The sequence below is a fragment of the Anguilla rostrata genome, chromosome 1 (assembly GCF_018555375.3).
Source record: "Anguilla rostrata isolate EN2019 chromosome 1, ASM1855537v3, whole genome shotgun sequence".
Classification (NCBI taxonomy): domain Eukaryota; kingdom Metazoa; phylum Chordata; class Actinopteri; order Anguilliformes; family Anguillidae; genus Anguilla; species Anguilla rostrata.
Window position 1 is genome coordinate 26,995,376 of NC_057933.1, and position 21,902 is coordinate 27,017,277.

General features: G+C 46.3%; 1 protein-coding gene across 4 annotated transcripts in view; it reads right to left on the reverse strand.

Moving 5' to 3' along the window:
* Positions 1–21,902, reverse strand: part of LOC135253403 (alpha-(1,6)-fucosyltransferase) — a 77,896-nt gene that overhangs the window by 38,526 nt on the left and 17,468 nt on the right. For all 4 annotated transcript variants that reach the window (XM_064332689.1, XM_064332672.1, XM_064332715.1 and 1 more), the window contains exon 2: positions 19,067–19,118. The gene's annotated coding sequence lies outside the window, so the exon portion shown is untranslated. The remainder of the gene's footprint in view (positions 1–19,066; positions 19,119–21,902) is intronic.

A 21,902-nucleotide genomic window follows, 5' to 3' on the forward strand; every position in this document is an offset into this window, starting at 1 on the left:
TCAGCCTCATTAAACTGGCTGTCAGAGTGTGTGTGTGTGTGTGTGTGTGTGTGTGTGTGTGGGGTGGGGGGTGGTGGTGGTATCAATGTCAGGTGTGTGCGGTTGGGGTGTCAATTTAACTGTTGGTTTATTCATCTGTTCCATGCTGGTAATGCCTGACTTGGTGGCATCTTGGATGGCATCCCAATGTCTGGCTGAGGTGCGGGTACAGGCGTTGGGAAATACAGATGTGTGTGGAGAGAGGGGGTTCCAATTCTCACATTCCAGGAATGAAAACAATTACAACTGTCTAGTAAAAGGGGGGGAAAAAAAAACACGATCTTGAATTCTTAGAGCTGTGCTAAAAACAAAAATCTGGGAAGAAGATGTAGTACGCTTGGACTAATTCTGGATCTGGCTTCTGGCAAGAAAACATTAGGAGCGATGACATCATTCCCTCAGATTGACTGACAGCTGCGGTGGGGTTGGGTGGGTGGGATTTCGGCCCGACCCCTCCAGCTTGCCCTCACCTGCTCAGCTCAAGAACTCCGGTGTTGTTTTCGCTAGCGCAGCTGCTTAACACACGGGCCCCGCTGTGGTTCTTTACGCTTCATCTGAATTATTGAGCAGAGCGTTAGCCAACACAGCCAATGAGCGCCGGCGATAATGCCACGGGCGACGGCGTGCTGCGGGGAGCTACGGTAAAGCTCGTCCCCTCCGCGTCGAAAAACCCAAAAAACGGAGGGCGGCGAGAAAGAGGGGGAGAAGGACGGCGGCTACATCTCCGAGGCCGAGCGCCGCCCGCGCCCGACCCGAGCGATTTCGGGGGGGGGGGGTCTGTGCGGCCGGAACGCTAACGAGATCTTTTCTCGAATTCGCCATTTTGTTCGAACAAACTTTCTTGTTACGTATAAACGTTGTTTTGTGACGTACGCCAGGCTGCGAGCTCCGCTTTCTCCTCAGGCGGCTTCCTTTCCCCGAGCGAAGGAAAACATCAGCGTCGCATCCGCCGCTCCTAATCGCGTTTGCTTCCAGGACGAGCGTGCTCGCCTCGTCCCGTTCCGTTCGCTTCCGGAATTATTCGGCTTTCGAAACCAGACCCGCAAACTCGTCGAGGGTGGAAAAAGGTGACGAAGATGCAAACCCCCTTAGGGGGGGTCCGGGGGCAAGCCCCTCCCGGAAGAAATTTTTTTAAAATATCAGCTTTAAAATGTGGATTTACAGTAGATTTTTAGCATGAGGATATAGGGAAAAACTCACCCTAGAATGAATGTAATCTTACTGCTAATGTCCCCCTTACATTACAAAAGTAATGTAAGGGGGACATCAGTTCAGGGCACTTAAAAAAAAAAAAAAAAAAAAGTCAAGAGAGTGCAGAGCCGGGTCCAAAATTGTATTAAAATGCATTGCATCCACTATACAATAAAGCTGATCAAACAAAACAACAACTGACAAATCAAATGGAAAACACAGCTTATGTTATATTTTGGTAGCGAGAGAGAGAGAAAGAGAGAGAGTTTTTATAGTGGCAATATGGTGTGGCAGGGTGTGTTCTATTACACACATTATTTAACTGACTTGTACTGATAGTTTAACTTAAGGCACATTGGTGGCTGCTGAGCTGAAAATCGAGGCGGCAGAAAACTTCCCCTGATTATTAGTCTTGAATTTCAATCATTTCCCTTGATTAACAAGTCTGCCCACAATCTGAATAATTCAATTGTAGATAAACACGGTTTCCTTCGTCACGCCATGCTATGAAGATCAAATAAATTCAAAATAAATGATAAACTCAAAAATGCCATCTAACGTGCTCGTTCAAATGACAAAATCTGCGTATTCCAGAACTTTGCCATGAACATTTTCGGAGTGTGTACGTTTATCCAGTTTTTAATATGCTAATGTCGATTGAAATGTGTACAATTTTGCGATGCAAATAGAATGTTTTTTTCCTCTAAACTAATTGAGGAGAACTGTCTCTATCATATTTAGTAATATGTCATTTCTAATCAAGTACAATAATTAAAAACAAGTTGACACCAGTAATAACATTAACAGCGTCACCCAGCGAGCGAAGAACACAAACGGCCGTGGTGTAACAGTTGTAACTGATTGTGGCGAGAACCTGCGGTGAAAACTTGATAGGTTAACCACTACTCCCCCCCCCCCCCATTTTCAAAAACTCATCGGATGTACACGAATCACACAAATGACCTGTTTTGGATTCAAAGTGGCGAATTTCGCCGAAAAGCGACTAGTTTGCAGGTATGCAAACCCAATCTGCTACTGAGGGCCGACCAGCTGGGCTGGCCATTGCCGCCCTCTTTTTTTTTTTTTTTCCTAGAGAACTTCAGGTGCACGAAACTGCTGTTCGACTAGACTTCAGCAGGGTCCTTTCGAAGGCTACTCCCCTGAGGGTTACACCAGACTTTCAGAAAGCTGAATTTTCTAAATGCAGGCAATAAAAATGTCTTCTTAGTTTGACCAGTTTCATCTGCCTTAAACATTAATGGCTATCTATTATTTATGCAGTTGCTTGAAAATATTTTCACCCATACCATTTATTTTTAATTCTGTGAAGGAGATGTGAATTTAAAAAAAATACCAAGACAAACAAACAGCCAAACGTAAACAGAACAGTACTAAAATGGTAAACAAACCCTAGTGGCACAACAGCAATAAGTGTTTTTGCAGAAAACTATGGATTTAACCCAGTTATTTCTTGACAGTGGAGTCAGTACACAAAAATGGAGTACACATACTGATAGGTGCTTGCCTACAACTGGGTATGTTGTGTCTTTTAAATGATAGCACTAACATGCATTCACTTTAGATTTCACTCAGTGATATTACACTGAATGTTTACTAAACTGACTAGCTTGCAATCTTTAAACATGAAATAGCCTTATGAAGTAGCTAGCTAGCCACCATGCCCTTTTGACGTTAGCTAGACAATGTACAGAATAGGCCGCAAGCACCACCCATCTCCTTGTTTGTACGTTAGTTATACAAGGTAAGTTTGGAGTGGAAGGTTAACATAAAGGCAGTGTTGTGGAAGCTTCCATTTTGGTCTTTTTGGTTGAAAGTTAGTTAGCTTGCCAAGTATTCTGTAATGACGTAGCCTACAAGTATTATTATAGTGTCATAAATGCAGCCCATATGTTCAACTTTGATCTGATGGGAGTGATTGCTCCGTTTTGTTTTGCACACAGTCAAACCCAAAGAATTGCACAATTTGATATCAACCTTGTGAATCAGCACTGCTGCCGTTGCTTTGGGTGGCTAGAGATCCCATACGTGGTGTGCATTATTATCATTTGGATCACTTCTTTCCAGCCATGCTAGAAAGCAGCACATCTTTTATATCTGCATTTCTTCATTTCATACCAGCGCTGAACAACTCAGTTTCCCAGTGACCTCTGGAAGCCACAGTGGGGGAGCACTGGCTGCTTTTGTTTACTCACAAATTGAGCCACAATGGAGGGAAGTTGACCTGTTTAATAATACAGACCCAAGCCACAACCTTCTAAGATGTGGCAATTCATTTCTGTCCCCTGTAGCTGACGAGTCTCTGGTCTTAATCCCAAGAACCATATATTCTACTACACTACACCACAGGGGACATTCATTAAAAATAAAAAAATAATATTTTGAAATATTATACATTTCACACTGCAAGTGCAACATGTTTTTGTCATCCAATGACACTTGTTTGAGGAGGATATTTGAGGGGACTTGGCTATTATTCACTGATTGACCCACTGAAGTGAACTGACACTTGTTTACTGATGTAACTTGGGCCACATATCGGACAGGAGCAAGCCTTTCAATAGTGATGTTAAAACAGAGCCACAATGGAGAGTAGCAAGCCTTTGTTACTAGTGTTAAAAAAGAGCCACAATGGACAGGAGCAAGCCTTTGTTGCTAATGTTAAAATAGGAGCCACAATGGACAGGAGCAAGCCTTTGTTGCTAATGTTAAAATAGAGCCACAATGAACAGGAGCAAGCCTTTGTTTACTGATGTAAAACTAGAGCCACAGTGGAAAGGAGCAAGCCACTGTTTACTGATGTCCAACTGAGCCACTAAGCTCGTCTTTGTTCGCTGATGTTAAGCAAAGTCAAGATGGAGAGAAGCCCAGCGGCTTGTAATCACCCCCGTGTCAACTTCTCAGAATCCATTTCAGATGGAACGCCCTCCCCCCCGGCCTTCCCACTGGTACAGATTCTGGGAACTTTGCTGGATCCCTGTGGAGTTTGTCCTCGGAACACGCAGGATGAGTGAAAATACTCGCGCCTGCGTCCGCCTCTCCGCGAACGAGAAACAAAAAGTGGGCCTTCCTGTCCCCTCCCCCTTCTCTGCCAACTCCTGTTTTCCTGTGCACAACACACTAGCCCCTACTCGGGGGGGGGGGGAAATGCTCTCCTCAGCCACTCCTATTCAAATCGACCGTACGGCACAGTACACACTAGCCCCAATTCGGGGAAATGCTATTCTCGGATGCTGCCCGCTCCTCTTCGCGCCGAACCTGAACGCGACACATCGCACGCGGTCGCCTACACGCGGCGCTCCCCTCAGATCCGGCCCGCTCGTTTCCCTACTCAAACGACACACAGAGCACGCGAGCGCCTGCCGTCTGCAGAGAAGCAGGCTAATCAGTTCCTACCTGCTGCCTTTCCCCTACCCCGCATCACAACACAAACGAGGCCCCAGCCGAGGACGAATCCGGCGGACGCGGAACGATCTTTTCCGTAGCACGCGACGGTACGGCGGGAATAACACGGGCCGCTCTGAAGAGCTCCCAGCAACTCCACCGCTAACTCTGTTTATAGGTAACAGCGTGGTTTCCATGGCCGGCCCCCCTGCGAAACGCCGCTGCCTTCAGAAGCAGTGGGAGGAGCCGCTCCCAGCGACACCACGAGACATTCGACACCAGCGCTAATATCGCCGAATTTCGGTTTCATTTCCCCCCCCAGACGGCCTGACAGTCCCTCACGAGGGACTACCGCGCACCCACAAAGTTCAGCCTCCGCATTATGGCGTGCCTCTCCGAGTTGGAGACTATTAGTTGGTGATTAGAGAGAGAGAGAGAGAGACGGGCTCTTGCAGTGGCAGCCTCCGGCGGTCCATACCGCAGAAAGACGGAACATTTCTCGAGACCGCAAAAAAGAAAAGAAAAAAAAAAGGCCCTCGGTAAAAGGCCGCTAACCGTTGCCTAGTAACTACACCATTGCTGCAGTAATCCTCCTTCATTTTATACATATTTCCTGTTTCTACTTTTTATTATTTTATTTTATTTTTTTTACTTCAGAGCTACATCTAGAGGATTAAGATTAAATTTAAATTTACAAATCCAATACAGGAGAGGCAAAAGTCTAGTAGGGGAACTTCACGACCGTTTAAAAAGTGCTCCCAAGTCAGAGAGGATATGAACACAGTTCAAATCAGGCTGTCGGGTGGCTCTTCCAGGTAAAGCGCTGGTTCTCAGCACGGTCAGCTGACCTGCAGTTTTGGTATCGAATCCTGAACGTGCCACTGCCAACCGCAGTCAGCGACTCCAGGGTGGCACACAAAAAAATGAGAACATCGTTCCAAAGCTCTCACAACACACAGAATACCAATGAGGCTAAATGAAGCGCGTTCTCAACTGAAAGGCAACCGCGCTGGCAATGGGTTTCGCTCGTCTCACTCCGTCTGAGGAGCCCGTTATCCCGCGCGGCACAGCCGACATTTAGGGAACAGACAAAACCGACAGAGTCGCAAAAAGATATCGAGTGTGCACGCCAGTCTCCCCCCCCCCCAAACAAAATAGCTCGTCACAATTTAGAAGCTGCTTAATTGCACAAAACCGCTGGGGTCTGGAATGCTTAGTGACAGAAATGTTAATTATTCCCAACTAGAACTGCATGCCTCAGCTGGGCTCCTGTAATTCATTACTTAAGCAAGGCCTTGCTCCCTTTCTCTCTCCAACAGGCTTCGGAGTTAACCCTTACGGCACATTAGCGACATAAACACAGAGAAAACCTCACTGTGGAGCGGGGATAAAAAAAACCCACCACTAAAAAACTGCGCGAACAGGAAGAGCGATTGCTGCATAAAAGCATGTTACTTCTCCCTTTTCTCTCTCTCACGCTCTCTCTCTCTCTCGCCGAGAAACAAAATAAATCAACATTTCAGTCAAGGTGACCTTTGTCAAGATCGAATCTCGAAAAAGGCCACCTTTCCGGGAAAAAAAGGTCACCTTGATTGAAAGGTCGAACGGCACCGCCGCGTAACAGAGGAAGAAAGAGGGAAGTCGCGCGTATGTGGCGCGGTAGTCATTCTGTAACCCTTCCGACGGATTAGAGAACGGAACAGAAATTTTACTACTCTTGGGTTTCGCGGCTGTGTCGGCAGAACGGTTTCACCGTAAAAAAAAAAACTCTAGGCCCGGCCCGTGGTTTAACGTCTATTTCTGTAACAGCCCGCCCCCCCCCCCTCTTAGGGAGCGACCAGTCCGGCGCTAGCGGTTGAATTTCGGCTCACGACGACAAGAGAAGCCGACCCTCTCAGGCTTAAAAAAAAAAAACCCCCAAAAAAAAACCCTGAACACCGCTGCGAACGCTTGGCCGTCACACACCAATTACCCTCGCGGCCGCTTTTCTGACACCTCCCGCCCGAAACCGTCAATGGGATAGCAAGTCCCCCGTCAACCCCCCACCCCCCACCACCACCACCACACCCCTGCCGAGAACTGTGTGTCTGAAAGCGGGCCAATGATCGAGCTGACGCACGGACACTTGCAGTCGGTACGAACCTGAACCCTTCACTGTAACTGCCTCTGATGAAGCTCGAGACTTATTTAAGGGAGTCAAAAGGGGAACGCGTTGGCACTGAGGACAAATCATGGCTCCAGTCACACTGAACCAGCGTTCGCTCCTCTCCTTCCTGCTGGGAAGAACATTTCACGTAACCACCGAAGTGCTTGATCAAGCAATCTGGAAACAAATTGCGGGAACCATTAAAAAATGATACCCCCACAGTTCCTCACTGCTCCTCATAATGTAATGCATGTGTGTGTGTGCGTGTGTGTGTGTGTGTGAAAAAATTAAAAGACCACATAAAATGTTCAGCTTCACAGTTTATGGGTATTTATCTTTATAAAATATAACTTTCATGAACTATTGACCACATTTGATTTTAATTACACACAAAAATGTTATCATTCAGAACATTGATTCACAGAAAATGACTGACCAAAATACTAAAAATACAGTGTGGTTTCACATTTAATAATGATAAAGTTTACACCCATAAATAACTAACCAAAATGACGATGTCTCTGCTTAAGTCGGGTTCTACAATCTATACTTGGAGTAATCCCTTCTTTTAAAAATTTAATTTTCCCCAGAGCTGTATATACTGCACATTATATGACTTTTTTGAAGTATAGCTTTGACCTTCTCTCCTGGAACCTAGATGAATTTAACTGATGTCCTTCATGAGCTCACTACCCACGTCCGCCTCCAAAGACAGGGGTGACCCCCTCGTTCTCCCCCCACGCTCCCCCCCCTTCCTGGCGTGACACGCGGAGACGATGAGAAGTTATGAAATCAAAATGATGGAAGGGGCTGCCCCCTCACGCTCCAGTTACCCTCCTGAAAGATGTCTGGGAGGGTAATAAAAGGCTCACCCCCCTCCCCCATCCCCCCCCTTTTTCGCCGTCTCCTTCGGAGGGCTTAGCCGAAACGGCGAGGTGCGGCCTTCCCCTCGCTTCCGCCCTCCACCGAAGGGCTCGGCTCTCTCTTCGGCCGTGAACAGAGGCCGTGCGTCCCTGCCCTCCGAGGGGGTCTCCCGGTACGGTAACAGCACGCCAGCACCACAGCCTTTTACTGAGACCCTCACAAGCCCCCTAAGCTTTAAACGGACGGCCCCTTTAAACACCGCCCCCGAGCCTCATCGATCCTGTTAGCACAATGTAACAGAACCGGAGTCAGACCCAGGCAATTAAATGTATTCATTTAACAGACTCTCTCACTAAAAATCAACATACAAAAACAGTGCAGGCAATGAGACTAGCCTAGGTGAACGCCAATACAGATATGGACTCTTTCACACAGTGGACACAAACTCTCCTATAAAACAACGCTATAACAAACATAGTGTATTCACGCATTTCTGAAGTTTGTTTAGTACTGCATCAGGTACGTATGTTTAAAGAAAAAAAAGACGAAAAGGAAGGCAATGCACCACATGGTGCCGACGATCGCTACCGCCCTCCAAAAAAATACTTCATCATTATCTTCGCGATGCATATCGCCCAGCCCAAGTGAAGGGGATGAATTAGCATGACCCAGTAATTAAAAGTACTGCAACATCAGCACGACCGGCGGGTTAAAAACCGGCCAAAGGGGAGCGAAGCTCAGACAGCGCACGCGTGGGGGGGGGGAACTGGGCTGAACCGAGATGAGAGACCGCGAGTCCTCAGCAAGGCAGTTCAAAAATGGGCACAGCGAGAGGCTGATTTTCCGAGAGGACTTCAGGATTGCTCGCTCGCTCTCTCGCTCCGTCTGTCTGTCTGTCTGTGTCCGTACGGCGGCGGCGTGTCCGCCTCTCCCGTGAAGGACGGGCGGAGGACGAGCAGATCCGTGGATCGTTCGTTCGATGGAGCGGGTCCCGCCCACCGTACCGTACGTGCGGTTTTCCCATTCCCCGGGAAAGCAGATGTTATCCAGAAACGGATACGGGCCCCGCCCTGTCGCTTCCACGGAAACGCAGGGGAGAGATCGCAAGGGAGGGAGAGAGAAAAGACACAAACGTCTTTTCTTAGCTCAACATTTTTTTTTTTTTTACCGGAACACTCTAACGTTCTAACAACACGCGGAGCTAACATTTAATCTGTTTGCCCTGTACCTATAGCTAAAACTACACCAAAATTGTCCACCTCTACACCGACACCCAATACTCCAGCTCTACACCGACACCCACTACTCCACATCAAACCTATTCCTCCACACCGACACAAGATTCTCCATCGCAGTGCCTGCACCTCTAATGCATAAGCCCAGCACACTCTCCCCTGTGCTACACCGGAAGACGACCCCACAAAAACACTGTCCGCTGTGCTCCCGCACACTATTCTCCTCTGCCGGACCCTTGCGGGGGACTTGTGGCCCGGCTGCCCAACACACTGCGGGAAATATTCACCTGGGAACCCGAGCCGGGGAAGTTCTGAAGTTTGCTTAACGGAGGTTCAGAAGCCATTTTCATTATTTCTAAAAAATCTCCTTCGAGCTGTGCTGCTCCGGAAAAGGTCAACCAGAACAAAGTGACTCTGACAAGAATGCAACCATCATGCAACAGCACTCACAATGTCCAGCAAAAAATAAAAAATAAAATAAAAAATGCATTCAAAACTGTAATGCCTTCCTTTCTGATTGAAGTTGACCTGGTCACAGGTCTAAGGGGATTTATTCTGACATGAAATTAGTCATTTCTGAGCGACACGCATTAAACCTATTCCCTCTCGTGTGACAAAAACTTACATACTTGGCATGAAATTACCTTTAGGGACCTTGATCTCGGAGGGAGAGGGCGAGGCAGGGAAAAAGGGAGAGAGGAGAGAAAAGCGAAGAAAGGAATTGAAGGGAAAATGTACAGAAAAGAACGAGAGAGAGAGAGAGAGAGAAAGAGAGAGATAATACAGACTTTGGTACCATTTACACAATAAAGGCAGTTACCATCTGGTCTAAATTATATTGCTGTGTGATTTTGTTATAGGGGAGCAGGGTCAGCAGAGCTGCGCCATATGGGATAAGCACCCAACAGCCCTGCCTGCACAAATCTGTAGATATACTTTCCCAGCACAAATAAAACACTAAAAAACAAACACAGGGCTGAGCGCATCTAGTTTCCCTCCAGAATAAAAGTCAAATTACCACCAAAAAAAAAAAAACCCCGGTCAAAAATATATAAATAATATCCTCGTGCATTATTTATATAATTATTATTTATTGAAGCGTTGCTTCGGTTAGACAGAATGCTGTGTGTCTGAAATGAAGTCGTGCCCTTTCAGGACGGGTGACCCGTGGCCAAAATACATCTCCCTGAAAGCGGAGGTGCTCAGGAAGCATTCTACATACTTACCATTCACAGCATGCGCTGCTGATGCGCAGTGAGGTAGAGAGCGTCCAAACCATTTTTACATACATAAAAAAATGTAGCCTGTTCATTCGGCATGTTGGCTGCTGATGGCGCCAGTGAGGAGGGGAGGGAAAGAGAAAAAGGGGGAGAAAGGGAGGGAGAGAGGAGAGGAGTGAATGTGGGCTGACAGGTAACTGCTCCGCATAAAAAGCGAGCACACAAGGACCCCACATCTACACACTCACCCAGGGTACCAGAGGGATGAAGACCCATTCAAAGTTTGTAAATAGTAATGACGACTAACGAAGATACGTGCGCATTTTGGCAACAGAACAATTTTGGAAGCAGGCTGAGTGACTACGTGAAGTAGATAAACTTCAAAGGCTGGGCAAGTTATCCTGGGCAAGTAACCAAGTTACACTCCACCTACTGCAAGGTCAAGCCAGCCTGGTGGGATGGAGATTTCAGAGCGCTCTCTAATCATCACGACTGACAATCTTCCCATTCAGAAATCAAAAAGGTAAATAAAGCACTCCATGTTGGCAATTAGCTGCTAATTAGCATGAAGTAATTATCTTCATCAATCTCGAGATGCATTATCTAAAATAAATTCGGAGGTCAGGGCTTGTCTTGCCATTAAATAGCTATCATAAGCGCAGAACTCCCACTTCAAATGCTAAAGTTCCTTCTTGACTGTTGCAGCTCAGCAGCCACTTAATTTAAAGGGAGACGGGGAGCCAAATGGAAGTATACAGTCCTACTTCCTGGTCCCCGGATTGAAAAGCTCCTGTTGGTTCCTGGGCACCGTCCAACGGCGATCGGGAGAAGCCGTATTCCGGTCTGAAAGCCATCTCTCATTTTCGAAACAACCACCGACGGTTGCCAGGGTGATTTCTGCTGACACGGCCTCGAGAAAATCACGCCGAATCTCAGAAAAAAAAAAAAAAAAAAACCCCCAGAGCTCACCTACCAGCGCTCATTAGACTCATCTTCCATCTGCCATCATCTCCCCAACCCCCCCCTCCTCCCTCCCCTCTCCACCCTCCACCCCCCACGCTTTGGGAATGAGGCTCTTCAGTCCCTGGGGAGCCGGGGGCCGAGACTGAGCCTTAATGAACGCTGGAGGATTCGAGTGTTTACGCTTCTGCCGCCTCGAAGCACGCGCACGCGCGGCTCAGGCTCACGCGTACGCGCCGTCCCTCACAGCCCTCCGTCGCGGCGCCTCCCATCTTGCCCGCCAAACAGAGGCCGCCGTAAAAAACAAAAAAACGAATCAGTTCGTACGTTAATTATCCTTTTGCGTTCCCGAGCGTCGGAGCGCGCGGCTCGTGCTGTGTTTCGGTGAGGCGCGCGGTATCTGCAGATTTCGCGGGATCCGGCTGGCGTGGCACGGCTCTGTGAAGGGCATCCTCCAGGAAGACAGCCAGAATCATTTTTTCTTTAAATCAAGTTTAACGATTCACTCATCCTGCCCACAGCAATACGCCCAATAAATCATTTGTGGTTATCACTGTAAGCACACACACACAAACACAAACATATTGGCCTATATGGGTGTGTGTGTGTCCATATATATATATATATATATATTCTTGCTACACTCATGCTTGTTGGTTGCTTACAAGACTTAGGCTGGCTAGTGCTTAGCTTAGCTAATGTGCCATCTTTATCATGCTAATTTTGATATACAGACATCACCTGCTTAAAATGTTCTCTTTCACAATTCATTGGTAGAGCACAACAAAAACAAGTGCTGGTACTGGTACAAGTACTAATACAGGGCTGGGCATCCACACTGTTGACAGGGGCCATCAAACTTCATATTGCAACAACAGACAAAAATGAGAATCTTGATCCCAGTGTATTCCAGAATCTGTATACACTATCACACTTTGTTTCTCGCATTTGGCAATAGGCCAAAAAAAATGCATAGGCTATGTTGAGGTTGACATTTTACCATCCAAAACTGCTGAAAAGTGCGTATAGCGCTAAAAACAGAAGAACTCACGGAAATGGCAAAATATACGTTGCAGAATCCGTGGCACCTGAGATTTCCGTTACAAACGCCCAGCCTATAACCAGTATATCCCACTTTGAAATAATTTACTAATACAGGCATTCCGAGACAGACACTCTGCAGCTGTGCAGCACTAGTTTCACCAGTCACCAAAACACGAAGTGAAGATGTTGATCTTAACCAATAAAATGCAGTGCAAGCAGCAACCTCTTTGAGACGGACCGGAGAGTGGTTGTCTGGTCCATACCAGGGTTTGATTACAGTGTCCACACCACCCCAAACAAACTGCAGAAAGGGGGTAAACGCCCCTGGGTTTGATTCAAATGGACTAAACAAGGTTGGTGTGAATGCACCCTTAGTTAGTCCAGACAATGAGGGCGCTCGAGTTTAGTGGTGCTATCTGGAATTATTTGGTTCCATTATCCTGAGGCTCATGGGTACTGTAGTTTTGAACTACAGTACTGAGAAATACTGAACTAACACAAAACATTATTTCTCCTAAACAATGCTGAAATATTCCTAACTGAAGGCCATAGCATCAATCTAACATCACGTTTCTTAATTCAGAAGACTCCCGGGATTCTCCGTTGCGTAATACTGTGGTTATTGCGAAGATTAAAGTCTACAATCTGGAGAATCAGCATCGAAAAACTCTTCTAGAATCCTCAGCCCCACCCACGTTTCCACTCTATAAATCACTGTGATCATCACAGTAAACTGAAAAATTTACATGAAAAATGAATAAATCATAAATGCAACCACACACTCGCTTCACTGAGAAAAATGTTACTGATAAGAGCAGGATGGATGCATAATTGTTGGCAAACAGATGGCCTAATTCTGGTATATGTGTACATTCAGCACTACTGAAGTTGTCCGTTGAGTATTTGAATCAGTCTCATCTGCACAAGCCACCTTAATTAAAAGGCTGCATGGGGTCAACAACATCATAGCTGAATCACCGAGTCAGAGTCTACCCGTGTCATCGTGTCTGACTCTTCCTCCGTCAATCTGCATCAAACTGAGACTCGAGCGTGTCAGCGATTTGCACCCGTATCCAAAATTACACGCTCGCATCTTCTCGCTACGCCCCTTATTTTCTTCCTTTCGAAATCTTCAAAACAACCTGCGTTCTGCTCTGTCCCCTCGGTGCATTCTCAACACCACTGAATCATATTTAATAGCCCGCGTATCATCCCCCGACAGATTACAAGAAAAATAAGTTCATATAACGTACACATTTTTTATTTTTATTTTTCATCCTTTTTCCAATAAAGCACACAAGAGAGGGCTAACTCCAGGATATACTGCGCGCCGCGTATTACGGCGTATGAAAATTACAAACGATAATGGGGGCCACGACAGGCGCGTTTCTGCAATAATGTCAGTGATTTCCACTTAGATTACTACAGCAGCTAACACTTCAAGCGTGACATTGAGGGAGAGAAAGAACATGCAGATCATCACGTCTATATTTAAGCAAACAAACAGGATGTAGCCTAACAGCAGTCATGCCAGTAAGGCAACCCGCTAGTAACTTTGTTGTGCAAGGGGCCAAACTGCTTCCTAGCTGATAGCCTTACATGAACTTACTTAGGCCTAAAAATGTATATACTTATAAGACAACACAATTTACATTTTTTTACTCAATATCCATTTATACAACCAGATATGTACTGACGCAATACAGGTTTAGTCAGTTGCTTAAAAGAACAGTACACAGGCACTGACCCACCAAACCTGTGAAATTTTCACCAAAACTGAAGGTAAATGCTCATAGTAAATCACTGAGCTTAATTCATTTGATTTTACACAACTGGTCAGGCATCAATTTGTGTAATATTTCACATTTGTAGCTACTGTATAGAACCACTGAGTTGTTGTATAGAACCAGAAATGTGAAAAGAAGCAGCAACAGAGGACTGGCATTATTAAATAGTGCATCTTTGAGTTCATCTCAAAGATGCACTAATTTTGTTTACAGTCTGGGAATAGCCAGGTATTCTCATTCTCATGTGCACTCATAACTCTCTCCTCTAAGGGGCACTGGCATAAAACACCCCCAACCTCCCCCCCCCCCCCACCTCCTCGCCCATGTTTTACTAGAACCCTGAAATTACATTTTCACATTTTAACACTTTGTTTATGTAGGCGACTCGAGTCCTTTTGGAGGGCTTTGATCCCAGCGACGGAGCGTGGAAATCACTCCGCGCCGCAACAGTACCCGCACAAGCGCTTCCTGTTTGATTCCGTCCGCCCGCCCCTTTGTGCTGCATGCCAATTGTCACGCGCATTAGTGTGCTCCTTGTTGAAACCAGCCCATTTTATTGGTCGGTTTGTTTCTCAGAAGCAATCTCTGGTCTGCGCACCCTGCTTTGGTCAAGTCTATCCCTGATTTGTAGCCCCTGGCTCAGAAATACGGCCATTTTGTTTCAGCTATTTCCATGTTCTGTTAAGTGGCCTGCCTTGCTGGGAGTTCCACACTGATGCCTCCATTTAAAAGCAATTGTGAATGAATCCGCTGCTCACTGCCTGAATGTTTGACACTGATCAAAGAGAATAAAATGACAGCAGATTGAATTCCCTCTGCAATTGATTTTGCACTGCAAGTATCCATCAATCAACTCTGTGTATGATATTCCTTTGACAGTGAAGGTGTCTGCAACTACGGGTGCCTGCCAAGATCAAGAAGCACTCCGTGAGAATGACACCTCTGAGAAGATGGGGCTCGGCAACTGACGCCGCCCCCAAGATGGAAACCAGCAAGGACACCATGCCCAGGGATCAATCAACGTTCAAAGCACCACTTCCTGTTTTCTTCGTCTGTGGCAGGGCACGCCGCACCTGGGAGATTAACTTCTAAATCTTCCTTCAATCATTGTCTCGTGCTGAATCCGAGCCCTGTAGGCTTGGAGGCCACGCTTTTCAGCTTCCCCAGCGGAGGGGAAGGACTCTTCGCCTATTAGGGCTAATAACACGGACAATTCATCTACGCTGAAGTACTGGCAAAATTGCCCAACTCCATACAACAGCTGACAACAGTGTGTCCCGCTGAAGCAATGGATTTCAGTGTGTTGATGCACCCCGTGGTCAGTTATCGAATTATGACAGCGCTAGTGCTGAGCGGCGACAGCCAGCAGCTCTGTTGCGTGGGGTGCGGTCATACGCGGTCCTCTCCCGTAGCACACACGTACAGTTCTGTACGTCCTCTGCAGTGTCGCTTGACCGGGGCGCAGCCAGACCTCCCCTGTGGTACACAACACAGCTAGGCAATCGCTGAATTTAAAAATAGCAAAGCATTTTTTGCACCCAACTGGGGCCTCACCATGGCCAATTTCCATCCTAATTTGGCGTGTCCAATTCGCTATTCTGCGACTGCGTTCGTGTGCGATCCAGTGCCGATTAGGGAGGGCGTGGTCGTCCGCGGTTCTCTTCTGAGGCAAGGGGTGTCGCCAGCATTTTTCAGACTGTAGCCCACAACCGAACTTGCACAGAACGGAGTCAATAGGAAGTAGATTCACTACATTTGACAGTTTGCTGACAGTATACGGTAACTCCGCCCACACAAGGTGTAATGAAGAGCTGCTCTCTCAACACTACAGCGTACTCCCTTTTAACACAGAAAGGTCGCAAGGTGGTAAGATGCCAATGTGGTGCCGGTACATTTATCGGTGTGAATGGGCAATGCCAGCACCATACCAACGAAACTCCACCTCGCAACTGACTAGGCTAACTGTTCTGCTACACTGAAATACCTCTCCCTCAGCTGCACAACTGAGTACCTGACTGATAATTAATCCCAGTTAAGTAGAAGGACCTGTGTTAATTCAATACAAAGGGCTCGAGCCTCGGTTACTTAGATTAAAACAAAGCCACCTAGCTTCTGATCAGCTTACCGATGGCAACGGAGATCTACGGTGACAGATATTTTTCCCGAGGATTCGCACACGGCAGAAGACAACGAGTAATCTTACCCTGTACCCATGACTCAGAAGACCCGTTCCAAGCAAAAGTAATTCTGGTGAGGGGGTGAGTGGGTTTACGTTTAAATAATTTATTTAGTCGGAGAAAAAAGAAATGCCTACCGCGCTTCATGCTTCGACTATCTGTCTCCACCTCAACAGTGAATGATGCACAATATCCACTTTCTTTGTCAATTACGGTAATTGTCTATTGTAGTAATTGCCTATAAGCAGATGTCAGCATGCACGTGGTTTAAGCGCAGTGGTGGAAGCAACTTCACCCCCCCCCCCCACACCCCCACCCCTAAAATTCATTTTTTTAGAGAAGTAACCATTAAAAGAATTAATCAACTTTACATGCCAGCTGACAATATGAGGCCTTTCAATAGAGACTAGACTGCTCTGCAATTGTGACATTTTAAGAAAGAAAGGAACTCTCAAAAAACTCTCTTCTAATTATGCGCAGTTACATTATCATACATCTAAAACAGCTCCACACAATGTTCATGGTTGACATCCACTGGCATGTTAGTTACGGTCTGGGGAAATGAACATACATACATCTGTTTCCTCTTGCGCAACAGGCACTGGAGACAAAACAGTCCAGTTGGGTGGCCCAGGGCCTGGCCATGCACTAAATCAGCCATGCTTCCTCAGGGCTAACGTTTAAGGAACGTTCGATGTTTCGAAGGATTTAACATGTTAAACGTGAAAATTTACAGAAAGGGTGAAAATGCGCGTGTACATGTTTGTGTGTGTGTGTGTGTATGTATGTGTGTGGGTTTGAAGCAGCGCTAGGTGGTCGCACTTTATCTCAAAATGAACAGTACCTACTGTAACTGCTTCCTGCAAGGTCGAAAGGATGAGACAAAGACAAAGCCAAGACAAGACGAGACAAAGCTCCTTTTCAATTCTGAGCCACATTTTCCGCATCCTGTCCTGGTGTTAAGTTCCCCTGAGAGCAGGACGGCGAGCGCGGTTAAGCAGGGACCCGGGGGGCACGGCGCTCAGAGTCCGTCCGGTGTGACATTACAGCTCCCCGCTCTCATGTCACACCTACTTAGCGCACTTAAAAACAGGCCCGGCCCACTCAAGACCTCGCGTCCTGGGTAACCGGAGTGGCCGACAGAGCGGTCACTGGCTTACTGACTGACTGACCTACCGTGGGGCTGTCTTACTGGTCCCCGGTTTTCTATCCAGACAGTCTAAATGACTGACTCCCTGTCTGCCTGTCTGTCTGCCTGACAGAGCAATCACTAACTCATTTACTGGCTGACCGACCTGTTTGCCTTGCTGAATGTCTGTCTGAATGTGTGTCTTTTAATTCAGACTCTACCTTCACCAGACTCTCCTTCTCTGCCTATCTGACTGAATAATTGATCTGTCCGCCTTAACCATTTTTGTAAGTAATAAACTAAGATCAGTGACCTCACTTCCCTACAGCTCATGCACTACGCGGTCAAAAGTATGTGGAGACCTGCCATCCAACATCTCATCCAAAATCATGTGATTTAATATGGAGTTAGTCCACCCTTCGCTGTTATAATGACCTCTACTCTTCTGGGAAGGCTTTATACTAGATGTTGGAGCATTGCTGCAGGGATTTGCTTCCATTCAGCCAGAGGGGCATTAGTGAGGTCAGGCACTGATTGGGCGATTAGGCCTGGCTCGCAGTTGGCTTTCCAATTGATCCCAAAGGTGTCGGACGGGGTTGAGGTCAGGGCTCCTTGCAGGCAAGTCAAGTTCATCCACACCGTTCTTGACAAAACTTTGTTGTGTGCCCGGGGGCGTTGTCATGCTGAAACAGGAAAGGGCCTTCCTCGAGGAAGGCCCTTTCCTGTTGGGACGCACAGAATCATCTAGAACGTGATTGTATGCTGTAGCATTACGATTTGCCTTCACTGGAACTAAGAGGTCTAGCCCAACCCATGCAAGTCAGCTCCAGACCAAACGGTGTCCAGATATTTTTGGTCATATAGTGCATGTGCCCGTAGACCCGGCTATTAGCTAAAGGTTCACAGAACCCTTACCAACAGCGGGCACTGAGCGGCTACCAGCAGAGTTGGTCACAGACGCCGCTGTTGTAAATGTATACAGGAGAGCGACAGGGCGAGGGGCCTGTATGTGGAATAATGCGTTCGTTGTGAACAATGACGTGACTTCTGCGCATGAGCGGGGAGAGGCCGGCGACCGGGGACTTGGACGCGGCGACACAAACAGCGTCTACTTTGAGGAGGGGAAAACCGAGAGGAGGAGGGAAGCGTGCGACGGCCCCCCGAGGCCGACAATAGCCTCACAGATGCGGCGCGGTTCTCATGGCATCACCCCGCGGGCAGGGCTGGGGCGTGCCCCGGTCACAATCGGGCTCATTAGGATCACTGTGTTAGGTCACTGTGTGCTGTCATTGTGCATTCGAGCACCTGCCCCCCCCCCAAAAAGATCAAGGCACGTACTGCCTCCGAAACCCCCCAAATGTAAAAATAAGACGACTGAATCAACGAGCACAACAGATGCAAGAAAGACATTCCAGAAATGATTCTGGGCCCACCTATAATTTGAATCTCCTGGTACCACAAAGCCCTGTTGCCACCTCCGAAAAATACAAATAGCAATAAACAAAGAAGAAAACAGAGATGAGAAACGCTAACTGAAAATGCTTTTTCGCCACAGCCTGAGACAAACCAACATCAACTTCTCAAACTGTCTGTAGGCATTTTGTTTACTGTGTAAAGCTAGTCTTCCTGCCTCTTTCATTTCGCAGCAGTGTGCAGAAACAGAGTGAGAAGAAGGGGGGAGGGAGGAGAGAAACGGTATTTTGACTGCTCTGGTTTGGCCTCGTCTCTTATGTTGATTCTTACACCGAGGATTTTTGTCATAAACAGACACCCAAATCCTCTCGGTTTCGCTCAGCCTAACTGCGAGGTGGCTTTTAGCTGGGGATTTAATGACTGAAGGACAATTGCAAACAAAACTGAAATCATACAAACCTTCGCGAAGAGCTGTCAAGGAGTCCTGGGTGTACTCAACAGTGCGGTATGTCTGAGGGAAAAGGAAAAAGAAGAAATTAACTCCCTGCTCGGGCACGTAGGATGACGGGGAGAGTACCATTACCACAAGGACCTCACAATGGAGAGGAAACGTTTTTTGCGATAACTGCAGACATTTTAGATTTTTCATCAATTTGTAATTTATTTCCGTACAAAACCACACAGATAAGAATTGGGAACGTGTTAATGTTTTGGCTTCATTATGCCATATCACAACGTTGGTCCCTGGGTTTACTCCACAATTGTCCTTCATTTTTGGCTGAGAGCTTAATGCAATTGCTCATTCAATTCTGGGTAAATGAAGGCTTGTGTTCTCCCAGGATTGACAAAGGAACGCATGATGTAATGATATGACATGCTCGCAAATGCAATCAGGCATTCCAAACAACAAGATAAGGAAAAATGGAGAGTAAAAAGATTATAAATCTAGATCTAAAAATGTACATAGATATCTTTCTACAGAAATTGCACACGACTGCTAGTGCTAATGACAAGATAAACTTCTATACTCCTACTGCCAGTACTATATTGAAAAATGTACCAATTTCAGGCTTTCAATTATTAATAATAAGAAATATTTCAGTGTTATAATGAACTGTTTACTGAAGAGGAACAATAATGTGCACACTCGCAAATGATAATGTGTCATTCATATTACTGATATAAAACAACTGAAATATAAATAAACAAAAAGAAAACAAAGCCAAATATTGTACAAACATACTGCAATCCATCCTCTCAAAATACACCACACATAACAGGGATTCAGGAGATTATATTGACACGCTGGAAATTACCGGAGACCGTAATTTACACTGAACTTTGAAAAAATCCCCCATTATTCTCATAACAGAGCTGTGAGAATATTAGAGACAAAATGGTTTGAACAGACAAGTCAGTGTATATTTCTACGAACATATTCTTCCAAGCCAAAACAGGCGGTTACGGATGGCAGCACTGCAATGACATCATCGAGGGGTGACCGTTTCACATAGGCCTACCTGCGAACAGGTGAGGGCTTCTAGATCAAAACCTGAATAACACATACCCGTATGGCTACATACTCTATAAATACTCAGATATTTATGTTGGTTCAGGTATGTTCAGGGAAACATCCAAGACTACTGAAAATAAGACCAGGGGAACAAAAGAGTGCTATTAAATGAAACGATGACACATCAGCGGTAGCCATACAATTCCAGGAGAAATCTCACCAAGCGGCATGCTGAAGGTACATGGGCATAGAACAGGTGAGTCAAACGCATTTGTTTTGGATTCAAATACTTTTCTACGCTTTGCTGATCTTGTCTGGTGTATTGGAACCAATGAAATACTCTCAAAAAGTGTAAACTCTGCCATCTAGTCATATTGGCAGGCTCAATTACACCAGGCAAGATCAACAGAGCACAGAAAAGTATTCAAATCCAAAACAAATACGTATTTAACCCAGGTCTAGAAAATGCCCTTGGCCTTCAGAGGAAATTTAGAAAAGAAACTTCCCCAAAGGGATGCCTACTGGCAGTACACATTGGCATTGCATTTCAATTGCATTTCAATTTCTGAACGAATGAGCCTTTTGAAATCACATCATTTATCAGTTAACCAGAACTATGAAATAAGATGTAATTAAAAAAGAAATATATATATATGCATGCTGAGGAAGGCTTGACTGGATATAGGCTATTTAAGCCAAATAAAGATATATAAACATATAACTCATACTACCTTCTTTATATTTGAAAGTCAGCACACCAAACCAAGAACAGTTTTGCGAAAGGACCTAATGTGTCTTAATATAGGCTACTGGAAATAAAGGCTAAAACACACACACATACACATACACACACACAATTCTGGAAATGTATGTTGACATCTTTCAAGAATAAACACACACAAAGTGCCAATGGCAAGATACGACAATCAAGTAATAAAACACACCACATCGCCAATGCTATAATGAAAAATGTCCCCCTTTCAGGGTTTAAATAATTAATAATAAGCAATATTTCAAACAAATGAGCAGTTTTATAATTAAATGTTTACTGAAGAGGAACACAATCAGTTACAGGTAGCGAGAGTGCGTAATTATTTATATAAAAACTAAAATACAAAAAAGGAAAAAACCAAATGGCGTTGCAAACAAATTGCAATCTGTCCTCTCAAAATCGCGACTAGTGTAGTATCAGAGAGAAATATGGCGACCTGACGCGGTTTTGTCATCCAATTTTGGTCGCAGCATTTCCTCAGGGTGGAGGTGGCAGGGGGGGGAGGGTTGTTTTTGCGAAACCGTGCTCCCAGTTGGTTTGTTTATTTCTTCGCTTCCTGCACTGCACACCCCGGGGGGGGGGGGACTGTGGCGCCCTGGCGGAGCTCCTGACGAAGCCGCCGGCTCGGTTTCCCGCTCTCGCACGCCTCTAGCGCAGGGCCTCCTGGGCCAGACGCGCCTACGGCGGCCGGGGTCGGAAGTCCCTCCCGGGTTAAGGCAGGCTCAGAGACCAGTCTTCGCCGAAATCGCGCTGTCCCCCGCACCTCACGTTCCAGTGGTTAGCGGTCCGCCGATTCCGGCCGGCCGCCACCGGAGAAGTGTTACATTCCATTGATTTTAGAGAGCCTCGTGCCACCTCGACTCTCCACCGCCGCCGCGTTTAATTATTTGTTGTTCGCTGAACTATTTTATGTTGTACCGCGCTACGATGTGCTGTATAGCATTGCTTTCAGGTTGTGCTACGCTATATTTCGCTGTCATGTTAAACGGTGTTGCCCCGTGATGTATAGG